Source organism: Silene latifolia, chromosome 4 (genome assembly GCF_048544455.1).
Source record: "Silene latifolia isolate original U9 population chromosome 4, ASM4854445v1, whole genome shotgun sequence".
NCBI lineage: Eukaryota > Viridiplantae > Streptophyta > Magnoliopsida > Caryophyllales > Caryophyllaceae > Silene > Silene latifolia.
The window spans coordinates 53,157,471-53,169,985 of record NC_133529.1 but is presented as its reverse complement, the minus strand read 5'-3'; the positions used below and the strand labels follow the sequence as shown (position 1 = coordinate 53,169,985).

Sequence of the window (12,515 nt, the reverse complement as noted above, 5' to 3'; positions counted from 1 at the left end):
ACAATAAAAAGGGTACATAGATCTTACCCTCGACGCAAGGAACTCAACGATATAACCAACGATGAGAACCGACCTTCCAAACTCCGGGAATTTCTAACAATGCGATTAAGATGGTGAACTTGCTTGCTTTCTCTCTTAAACAGTAAATTAGGTTTTGCAAAAGTGATTTAGAAACAATAACGGAAGGTTATATATCTTAATCGCATAATTAACAAAACCCGAGAAAACTCCCCGTAAAACCGGCTACTCGATCGAGTACCCAGGGTACTCGATCGAGTACCCCCTTACTCGATCGAGTATCCCAGCTACTCGATCGAGTACCCAACAGGTCAGAAACTTTTCTAAAACGCAACTTACCCTTACTCGACAGAGTAAGGCCCACTCGATAGAGTACCCAAAGACTCATAAATACGGAGTACTACAAGGGTGATGTCATGGTGTATAAGAGGGATGGTGGTATGTGTTGTATGTTGGCGAAGATTTGGCAATTGTGGCAATGTTTGACTTAGTTACGGCAATCGGCTTCCATGGTGGTCCAGTAGTAATCTAGCCGAATGATTTTTCGTGTAAGCATCATTGCACTCATGTGAGGGCCACATTCTCCGTCGTGAACCTCTCCCATGGCTTTTTTGGCTTTGTGATGGTCAATGCAAAGGAGGAGAATTCCTTGGGGTGTTCTTTTATAGAGTTGATTTTGGTTTATCACGAATTGTGATGCAAGTAAACGGATGGCTCTTTGTCCTCTTTGATCAGAGTTGGGAGAGAATTCGTTTTTGGCTTTGTAATTGAGGATGGCTTGGTACCAAGGTTCATCATGGCTTTCCTCGTCATCGATAATGGCATAAATGCGAGCTGGCTCGCTCCTTCTCTCGACACATAGGGGCATTGATGTCATGTCGTCAGGTATGTTGACGAGCGCGTCAAGTTTTGCCAGGGCGTTAGCAAATTGATTTTCCTCTCGCGGCAAGTTGAAGTAGTCGACTTGGTCGAAGAACTCGGCCTCTTGATTGATCCTTGCTCGGTAGGGAGCTAAGCTGTCAGATCGGATTTTCTATGATCCGGACACCTGATTGATGATGAGCGAGGAATCGCCGTGGACCCTCAGTCTCTTGATGCCAAGTGTGATGGCTGCTTGTAGGCCGATGAGACATGCTTCATATTCAGCGACATTGTTGGTGACGGCGAAGTCTAGCTTGATCGAGATCGGAACGTGTTCTCCCTCTGATGAGATTAGAAGGATTCCTACCCCGAAGCCTCTCAGATTAGACGCACCATCGAAGTATAGGTCTCATGCATCGGAGTCGGCACAAAGGATGTCTTCGTCAGGAAGTGATCATGTGTCGGCCGTTGGATCCGCGTTGGCGGGATTCTCTGCTAGGAAATCGGCAACTGCTCTTCCCTTGATAACCATGAGGGGTACGAACTTGAGATCAAACTCGGACAGCATCAGTGTCCACCTAGACAGCCTTCTGTTTAGTACGGTTTTTTCGAAGATGTATTTGACCGGGTCTATCTTGGAGTCGATGTGGACCGTGTAGCTGAGCATGTAATGTCGCAGCTTCTTTGTTGACCATACTAGGGCAAGGCATGTCTTTTCCAGTTGGGTATACCTCATTTCATATTCGATGAACTTTTTGCTGATGTAGTAGATGGCTCGCTCTTCGTTGCCAACTGTTTGTGCTAGCATTGCTCCCATAGCTGTGTTGGTAACAGTCAGGTACAGGGATAGAGGGATCCCCGGTTGAGGTGGCATGAGGACAGGAGGTTTGGATAGGATTTCCTTTATCCTGTCGAAGGCTTTCTGACAGTCGTCGTCCCAATCGGTGTGATTGGAGGCTCGAAGCTTCTTGAATATTGGTTCACAAATCATAGTGAGCTTGGCAATGAACCGGCTGATGTATTGGACCTGACCGAGAAATCCCCGAATCTCCTTCTCGTTTCTAGGCCGAGGCATTTGTTGAAGGGCTTTGATTTTGGTTGGATCAATCTCAATGCCTCTTTTGCTTACGACATGTCCCAAGAGTTTTCCGGAGGTGACCCCGAATGCACACTTCTTAGGATTTAGTCTCATGTTATATTTCCGCAGACGAGCGAAGAATTTCCAGAGGGCACTGATGTGGTCGTCCCGTTCTTTTGATTTGACGATCATGTCATCAACATATACCTCTACCTCCTTGTGCATCATATCATGTAGGAGAGTGGTAGCGGTTCTTTTATAGGTTGCTCCGGCATTGATGAGGCCGAAAGGCATGACAGTGTAGCAATATGTACCCCACTGCATAGTGAACGCAGTCTTGTGCATGTCTTCCTCAGCCATCTTAATCTGGTTGTACCCATCATACCCGTCCATGAATGATAGGAGAGCATGTTCGGCAGTATTGTCTACCAGAATGTCAACATGTGGCAAGGGGAAGCCGTCCTTTGGACTCGCCTTGTTCAGATCCCTGAAGTCGACGCAAACCCGAATTCTTCCGTCTTTCTTCGGTACCGGCACAATGTTGGCCACCCAATCCGAGTATTCAGACACCTTGATGAACCCAGCCTTGAACTGTTTGTGCACTTCTTCTTTGATTTTTAGGGCCCACTTCGGGCGCATCCGGCGTAGCTTCTGCTTCACAGGTTTAGCCCCGGGTTTAATGGGTATCCGGTGCTCTGCAATTTCTCTGTCAATCCCAGGCATGTCTCTGTAAGACCAGGCAAACACGTCCTTGTATTCGTGGAGGAGGTCAATGAACTGTTGTCTTTTCGAGGGGTCCAGGGTTGTTCCAATCCTAAGTTCTTGAGGTGTATTGTCGGTTCCTACGCTAATAGGTTCGGTCTCCTCAATGATGGGGGTTCTGGTTTCCCGTTTGTCAAGTTCTTTGGCTAAGTGAGGTGGGTAATCACTCAAGTCAAATTCCTCGTAGTCATTCAGAATTGCATTGCAGTTAAATTGAGACGAGTCAAGCAAACTTAGCGTTCATTAAGTTGACACGAGCGAAAAGCTCGGAAAGGACAGACATCTCATGGTCAGTCAGAAGCGACACAACAGAGGAAGTGGCCCCTGGAACAGGCTCCACGTTGTCACCTTTCATGGGAGTGGGGGTGACCCTAGTAGACTCAGCCTCTGAATCAGCCACGACTTTGTGATAAAATAGTGGGAAGGGGACCTTGACGGGGACATCAGAAGTGTTAGGAGCTACGACAGACTCTGACTCCGACTCAGACCCAGACTCGGATCCTTCCTCACTTCCCTCCTTGAACATAGGGCCTTCTCCAGTTGTTATCTTGAGAATGCGGCCCTGGCGATCGGTCCACTTGACGGTCTTCCTCCAGCCCTGGGAGGCTTTCTCCGGGTCAGTATCGGAGATCAAGGCGGTTGGATCAAATTGATTGTCTTTCAGGGTGATGTTGATGATGTCCTCATAGTCGAGGTGTTTGAAGGTATTTTTCCCCAACAGGAGTGTGACAGCTTCTCCGTCAAGGCATGGTGACGGCTTGGACTCAGTTTATGCAGATTCGATGTTGTCGGGGATAAAGTAGCAGTCCTGGAAGAATTCCACTCCCGGGTACCTAACCTTCACCACAGAGTCATAGATCGGTTCCGGAAAACCGTGGTAGAGCTCGGACTCTCCCTCGGGGACAAAGTATCCGTTGAGAGTCAGATGATAGGGACGGAGGATAACCCCGTGCTTCTTGCGTTTTCGAACTAGGAGGTTCGTCTCCTGGATATCTTCGTCGGTAGGTTCGTATCCCAGCCCAAAGGGAATGTTGGGGACCTTAGCCTGTTTCAAGGGAGGCAGCGGGTCCTTCAATGGATTGAGCGGCAAACCCGGGAAATAACCTTGACGCATCATAATACGGTTGACCGTGAGGTTGGTGAATGGGTCACAGTCAGAGGGCGTCAATTCATCAGTTATGGCGTTCACGGCTTGGAAACCCCACATTTCATCATCATCCTCTTCAATGGCTTGGGAGGCTATCCCCTTTCTCATGACTACCTTGATTGGGGAAGCGGGAATTGTGATCGTTTTCCCGTTGAAGGGGACCCTGATCTTCTGGTGGAGAGTTGAGGTGACCGCCTTGACGGCGTGAATCTAGGGACGTCGCAGGAGCATATTGAAAGATGCGTCGATGTCGACCACTTGAAAACTGGTTTGTCTTTCTAGTGGTTCGGTTGCGACGGTCAAAGTGACTAGCCCAGCGACCTTGCGACGAGTGTCGTCGTAGGCGCGTACTCCTTGATTCGTCGGGATCAAATTAGATTCCTTGATACCCAGCCTGTGGGCAGTTTTGAGAGGAATGACATTCACGGCGGAACCGTCATCCACGAGGACCATGGGTATATTTTTCTGGAGGCATTGTACGGTGATATACAGGGCCAGGTTATGATTGGCTCCGAACGGAGGGATGTCGTCGTCGGAGAAGACGACCGGGTTGTTCAGATCAGGGGCGTCCCTTGTCATGTGCGCACTATTTCTTCTGGGGAGGAGGTGGAGGGCACGGTTAATTTTCCCAAGGCCTGCAGCAAGGCCTGCCGATGCTCAAAAGACGTTGCGATCAGTTGCCAGATCGAGATCTGGGCTTTTGCTTTCTGAACTTGTTTCAGGATTGAGTTCTCAGGAGCCTTCGGTTGGGGGTCTACCTCAGGAACGACTTGGTCATTCGTTGTTGGAACGACCGTTGGATTGTTCGGATTCTGATAGGGACGTCCAGACCGGGAGAGATGCCCGATTTCTTTCGCCCGCTTTTCCTTCCCCGGGATGATATAGACATCCTCAACATCATCTCTCCATATGCCGTTAATTTCGGAGTCTCGAGGATACCTTGGAGGGGTGTTCCTCGGTGGGTAGTTCTTGTGAGGGATACTTTTGTGAGGGCGATTTTTATGGGGGTAGTTATTTTGAGGGTAGTTGTTTTGAGGGTAGTTATTTTGAGGGTAGTTATTTTGAGGGTGATTTTTGTGAGGTCTATGCCAGAATGGTCGCGGGAGCAATCCATCCTGGGGTGGGTAATTTTGAATGTTTGGGGAATTCTCCCTCGGGCGCGGTGTTGGGGGATTGAAGATGAGTCGACGGTAGGCGTCGTCGAGTCGGGTGATTCTCTCAGAGAGGCTGGCTATGGCCTCCTCAACTTGTTGAAACATAGTGAGCATAGTGGCAGCACTAAACACAAACACTCCGTCTGAAGGATCTTTTTCCAAGACATTCACCTCGTCATCGACCGGCAGGATGAGGTGAGAGCAGCCTAGGGTCGGCTCATCGTCAGAGATGGCATGAATTCCCAGGGGATTCGTTTTGTTGTTCGGTTTAGTTGGTGGGGGTAAAGGCAAGTCTCCTTTCTCGATCATGTCCCGAATGAGGTGCTTGAGTTTGAAACAAGTTTCGGTATCATGCCCTTTCCCTCGATGATACTGACAGTAAGCATTGGGGTTCCAGAACCGGGACTTCTTGGCATCGGTCGGATCCGGGGTGGGTCCGATCGGTTGTAACTTCCCCTGGTCCATGAGTCTTTTCAGGGCACTTGCATAAGTTGACCCTATGTTGGTAAACACTCTCTGGGGGCGTTCAGTTTTCTTCGTAGATGGTTCAACGAGGTTAACCTCATCAATCTTGTTTGTCCGACCGTAAGGGCGAGATCCGGTTGAGGTGGATCCCTGATAACCTCTGCCAGTGGTCTTTGCTAAGACACCCTTTCGGAGGTCGTCCTCAATGCGCGTCACAAGAATCTGCAGATCTTGGAAGGTCTTGATATTCTGATACCTCAGTAGGTTGGCATAAACTGGACGGAGATTGTTGACAAACTTTTCCACCAGAGTTGATTCACTCGGCTTACTGACCAATTGAGTACTCACCCTCCTCCAACGGGTTAGGAACTCAGTGAACCCTTCCTTGTCGTTCTGGGTTAGCACTTCGAGAGTACGGGTATTGGCCTGGATCTCGACATTGTCAGCATACTGTTTGGCAAAATTAACTGCGATCTCATCCCAAGTAGTAAGGTTTTTCGGATCAAGGGAGTAGTACCATTGGCGAGGAATCGGCTCCAAAGAGGATGGGAAGATCCGGGTAAAAAGTTCCTGTTTGACCCCTTTAATGGCCATGTAGTCCTTGAAAGCACAGATATGATTGAGTGGGTCCTCCACTCCCTTGAACTTAAGCACATCGGTCAGGGTGAAGTTGTTAGGTAACTGGTCCCCAACAGGTTCGAACCTTCGGTTGTTCTCAAGATGGATATTGTTACCCAGGGCTAGGAGCTGTTCTTCCAAGAGTTTCAGTCTCTTCTCAGTTTCAGTCAGAGGTGGGGTATTACGTTCCCCAGTTTCTTTGTTTTCCAGGGCGTCAATACGGGTCTCGACGCGATCCAGGGTGACCTTAAGGGCGGTAAGCAGGCTGGCTAGCTGATCAGTTGTGACATCTCTGTTGTTATCATTGTTGTTGTTGGACGAAGCTGAAGACGGGGCCATGGCTCTGAGGCAGAAAAACGGGTCACATTACAACTCAATCCGACACGGTTCCAAGACTGAACACAGACAACTCAAAGGACGGGACAAAGATCAGACTCAACAAGACGGGGCGACCGTGTGTGGTCCCTCGGTGCTGACTCGATTTATGACGTGACGGTGTTTGACCGAACCTTTGACACGAGTCCAACATGACGGCGTGACGCCGTTGGACGGGTCTCGTGGTGAGACGACTCATAAGTAAAGACCCATAAGTACGTTTGCTTTGACTCGATAGACACGAGGCGGAATTGGAATGGTGGACTGAAATTTTCGAAAATAGAAATTTTTAAAAAGATTCATTTGTCGCTTAAATTGACGGCTTCCGAAAATAGAAATCTCCGCAAGTCGATCAGTTGAAAGGGGTCGTCTTAAGTTTATTTGCAAAAGACGGTTTGAGTTTGAGTCGGCTCGGAAAACAGTGCATTGTTTCCAAAGACGGTTTTTGAAATTCAAAATTGTATGTTTTGAAAATTGAGTTTGAAATGTTTGAAGAGGTCTCGGGGACGGTGTATGGCCCTCGGGATCTCGAAAGTGTATCGGGAAAAGGGTGTGTGCTTTTCTCGGGTTTTGAAAGAGCCATGGTCGGCGCGAAACGGGTTAAAATCCGTGTCTAGACGCGGCGATTATAACGGCGTAAAAAGGTGATTTGAAATGGTTATACAAAACCGGGTTTGAAAATCGTCATTATGACGGCCTAGAAAGGCGTGTTGAAACGGTTATACAAAACCGGGTTTGAAAGTCGTCATTACGACGGCCTAGAAAGGCGTGCAACGGTCGGCGAAAGACCGAGGTTTTGAAATGGCCATTATAACGGCGCAAAAAGGTGTTTTTGAAAGTTTGAAAATGACACGGAAGGACTTATGATCAAGTAGCACATAAGCACTCGCAGTTCATTATATTATGCATTATGCTGACACGGGTTTTGGCTTAAAAGGGTGGGTTACACACCAAGCAATCAAACCCCGATTTGCGAGAGGGATACCAATCCAAACAAAATGTGTAAGGAGGGTGCCCTAGCCTCGTGCTCGAAAGTGATGAAAGCTCTTTGACGAAACAGAAATGTGTAACGTCAATGGTATGCTTGATTCAATCAGGATTCGAAACGCGGGGATGAGAAAACTCACGCCGACGAAACGAGTCAATTGGTCGAAAAGGGTTAGGTTGTGGGCCCGGACAAGGAACCCGACCGTGACCGTAATATCAATTAATGCATTCCAACCAAGAACTCGTTCGAGTCTCACCATCTAGGGATCACAAAGACGTAAGTGTCCTAGTTCGATCCCCAGCAGAGTCGCCAATCTGTGGACATGGCCCACCTGCAAGCCCACTTCGATCTGTGGACGTACAACGGTCTTTTAAAAGCCACGCTCGGCGGCGTAAAAATGCTTTCGACCGGATCGTTTTTAGATCGGTCGGTTTCGTCTCGGTAAGGGTCTCGAAACGATTAGAGATGTTCGGAGTCGCCATCAAGCATTTGTGGGATTCCTGGAACCCGTTCGAATTCCACTTTATACCTCGGTCAAATCGAAGCACAAAGCAGCGTTTGACATAGGTACTAAAGATAAGGAAATCGTCCCTCTTTAGCATCCTATCTCTAGAATGACTCTCGTACGCCCTGGATAAGGTCGTCCACTATCCAAAGTTTCTGAGTAAGAGGTGAAGGTACGTATTGGGAAGCCCTTTAATCAGACACCCAATCCCGCCCGCGTTAGCGGCCTCTAATGATCGATCTTGGTTGGTTGAATTCAAAAGTTGATAAAACGGTTTAAATGCATGAATGCGCATCCAATAATTTAAACCTAACATGTGAGAGCTTTCTAAGTCGGTTGATTCAATCCAAGTATAAAGTATAAGATGTCGAGTTGGATTAATGATTGATTCGCATGCAAGACGGAAATTAAACATCCACTTACCGTGTTAGGTTTAGGGTGCATAACATGATCCATTTGTCTTAGTAAGGCATTTTGCAAATATGGTTTTGGGTAATCAAATAGTCATCTGATCCGTCCTATATCCGGGCTAACCGGAGTCGGGATCGTCCTAGACTAATCTTTGGAAGGAACAGGCCCCATGCACCCGACGGCTATATGAGGCGCGAGCCGCCCGATACAAAGGGGCCTCCCTCTGGTTTTGAAAATGAGAAATGGAGAGCCTGTTTAGGCGCGGGTTAGCCCACAGTTTATGTGCCGTGTTCTGACCTTTTAGAAAACGTTATAAAACGTGTTGAAATGGGTATTTGAACCCGGTTTGATTTGAAGGGTCCGTTTAGACCGCATTTGTTGATTTGAAGAACATGACTCGAATAATCATCATTATTTTGATAATATTCGGTGTCGGGTTCGATTTGACAAACTTGACGTAAATAGTTTTGAAAATAATTATGGACTAATTGTTTTAAGTCCATTTGAATGTCATTAGTCGATACTCGTCATCGTACCCGCGTTAAAATTCGGCATGGTATGTGGAACCAAGGATGACTTTGTGTTGGTGACTAATATACTTGTTTGAAAATGTAAAGAAATGAAATAAAAGGTTTAAAAATACCTTTTAAATGTCATTAACCAAATATTATCACCGAAACACGGATTTAACCGTCATGGCATGAGGAACCAAGGGTGAAAAATGCTTTATGGTTAAAACATGTGAAATAAAATAAAAATGGTTCGAAAATATTTGAAATGGTAGAAACCGATTACAAATATGAAAATGGATTAAAGGGAAATGACGAGAACAAACACGGTTGATCTCTGGTCTGAATACCCCATTTAGGCGCGGGCTAGTTGGCCTCAGTTTTGGCTCGTTTATTCCATGTTTTGGTTCATGTTATGCATGTTTTAGCATGTTATAGTCATGAAGCAAATGAAAACATAATAAAAGAGGATTTTTACACCCTCATATTTACATGTTTGGTTATGGCGAGTGACCGACGTAAGTGTAATAACTCGTTTGATCGGAAAAAACTCGGTTTAAAACCGTTTTGGTAAGTAAAAAAGAGTGTTTTAAGTTTAGTGATGGTGTAGTGGTCAAAATGGTCGGTCAAGTGATTTAATGCACGATGACGGTACCAAAAAATGTGTAAGGCTTGTATTTACGATCGGTAGAACGTAAATACGCGTCGGATTGTGACTTAAGAAGTCGAGTCGAGAATTTTAAGGGAGAAAAGAGGGGGCGGACACTCGCGTAAGTCTCAAATGGGTGGCATTTGAGGGGTATTTATAGGAGAATGAGTGGTTGTGTGAGTTTTGAGCAACGTGGCCACTTGGGCTGCTCAAAGAGGCGCGAGCCACGTCGCGGGTCTTCGAGCTGTGTTGTCACTTTCACAACAAACGCAATCATGATTTGTTCTATCCTAGGATTTGTAGTCATATGTTTGGTACTTGACCAAACATAAATCCGGGAAATCTTAGCATAGAAGGTTTGAAATGTTTGTTTTTTTTTGTGGTTGACTCGGTTTGACTCGTTGTTGGAGTCGGGATTTGAATTTTTGAGTCGGTTTTTGGTCCGGTGTCGGTTTTGACTCTAGTTAGTGTCATTGCGACCCCGTCGTCATGCATTAAACACTGCAGGTATTTTTGAAATGTTTTGAGATGTTTTATTTTCGAAATCGTTTTAAGTTTTCCGACGTAAAGTTGTACACAAATTGTCGATCAAACGCCGCGATTTCAAAACATGTTGTAGTCCGATAATCATCGGGTGTTTGTTGGTGTCTCAGCAGATACTGGGTATCTACAGGTAACTTTGGTGAAATTTTTGGACTTGTGATACCCGAGACCGACCTTGAGAAACCCGTAGGATTCACGGAGTCACACTTGTGGAGAGCGATCACCGGGTTGGATTTAAATGGTTTTAAGATATGTCATGCTTTCTACATTCATCACCCGGTTATTAGAGTGTGGCATCAATTTATAGCTGAGACTATCATTGGTCGGAGGGACACGGGATGTATGAGTCAACTTGACATGACTTTTCTCGAGTCATATTTGAATGTCCAAGGTTTACCAAACTACAACTTTTATCCCGCACTTGAATTACTTGTCCGGTTTCAAAATCTAGCAAAGGGTGCGACAAAGTCAAAAGGAATTGTGATAGGTGGTCTTGTGACTAGGATGGCCAATGTTTTATGTCCAGGGTTTAATGATGATGAGAGGTATGGGGCTCTACCCGGAGACACTTTGATTGATTAGAAGGCTATATTTAGGCTTCACAAATGGTGCAAGTACAATGATTTGGGAAGTATTGATTTGTACACCAAGGGACGCACTACATTCACCCTTCCTTGTTGTGATCTTCCTCCTACCATGCCTAGGTCTAGCAACATTGCACCTATGCCGAGCTACTTCCTCCCGATTGAGAGGATTGTTGCTCCACCACTTAGGAGATGTGAGGAGGCACCTTCTCCTCCTCCCCATGCACCATCACCATCCCAAGGTCCAAGCCTTGGATTTCCACCGTTCCTTCATGGTGTTCGGCCCTCTTATGCGGAGATACCTCCATACCCTCCATGTCTACCGCCCCTACTCACCTCCTCCTCCTCCTCCTCCCAGCACTCCGCCATCGGCCATGGACATCTTGATGGGTATGATGAGCAACATGGATTTTAGGATCCACCAAGGGCAAGAAGACAACTATTTCGCCCTTTATCCTCAATACTACCAAATGACACAACAAGGGTTGTTTACATCTTATTTTAATCATCTTGCTTGTTTTACTTACATTGTTATTTAGCTTAGTTGATCTCCTACCTCAACCCAAATTGTGACACCCTTAGACACGACCATTTGCAATCGAAAATCCTACATCAATACCCGTCCCTTGGGATCCGACCTTTACTTACCTGTTTACTAAAAGTAGAGTAGTTTGTGAAGTTATAAATATTGTTTTGGTCTAGGTAACTCTTAACGACAGGTAACCGAAAACGCTAAGTCCGACCAAAAATGGCGCCGTTGCCGGGGACGGTGTTAACTTGATTTGATTTTCTTTGATTGTTTTTAGTTGTGTCTTTCTTTACCTTGGGGAAGTCAAACTCCTCAAGGTTTGTTCCAATTGTTTTCGAGTTGTTTGATATTTTGCATGTCTAGGAGATCACAAGGTAACTTGTTACCCATTGATCTTGAAATTGAAAGAACTTTGACCAACAATAGAAGACTTGCTAGAAATACTTTGAGAGGTATTGGTGAGATTGTGGACATTTAACCAAATAATATTGAGTTCATCAACCCTTTTGCAAGAGAAGGAGAGGATAACCCAACACAAAATCAACCACAAAATCAACCCACAATGCCTAAATTTTCATCACATTCCGTACCAACCAAGGAGAACCTACCAAATGGTACTCTCACACCACAATATTTGACCGGTAATTTCATTGCAAAATCCGAATTTATACAATTAGTTGAGAGAAGTCAATTTGGGGAGATGCCTAGTGAAGACCCTCATTCTCATATGAAGACTTTTTGTGACTATTGTGATGCGATTTCTCAAACCGGAGTTACTCAAGACCAAATTCGATGGGTCTTATTTCCTTTTTCTTTGACTGGTTCCGCGAAACAATGGTTAAAGAGCCTTGATAAGGCTACTCTTGGTATTGACTCTTGGAAGAAATTGGCGCTTGCTTTCTAAAAGAAATTCGATCCTCCGGAAAAGACCAACATGTTGAGAGCCCAAATCACCGGGTTCAAACAAAGGGACGAAGAATCTTTGTAGGAAGCTTGGGAGCGATTCAAGGGAACTTGCCGCTCATGTCCTCATCACGGACTTAGCGAGTGGTTCTTGGTACAATAATTTTGGAATGGTCTATATGAAGACTCCGGAAACATTCTCAATATGGGATCAAATGGTATGTTTACCGAAGTTGATGATAATCAAACATGGAACAAGATTGAGGAAATGGCGGTCCATAACTCACAATATAGTAGACCTCTGAAGGCTACTAGAGGAGGAAAGCATGAAGTGGACTCTATTACTCAATTGGGTGCTCAACTTAGTGCTCATATTGATACCATTAATTTGAAGTTTGAGAAGGCTATGGCTAAGC

At 45.8% G+C, this 12,515-nt stretch overlaps 1 non-coding gene across 1 annotated transcript; it reads right to left on the bottom strand.

The window, feature by feature from the left end:
• Positions 1 to 12,130: 12,130 nt before the first annotated feature.
• Positions 12,131 to 12,237, bottom strand: LOC141654556 (small nucleolar RNA R71). Its single transcript, XR_012548112.1, has one exon. It is a non-coding gene; the product is annotated as a small nucleolar RNA R71 (small nucleolar RNA).
• Between the last annotated feature and the right edge of the window lie 278 nt (positions 12,238 to 12,515).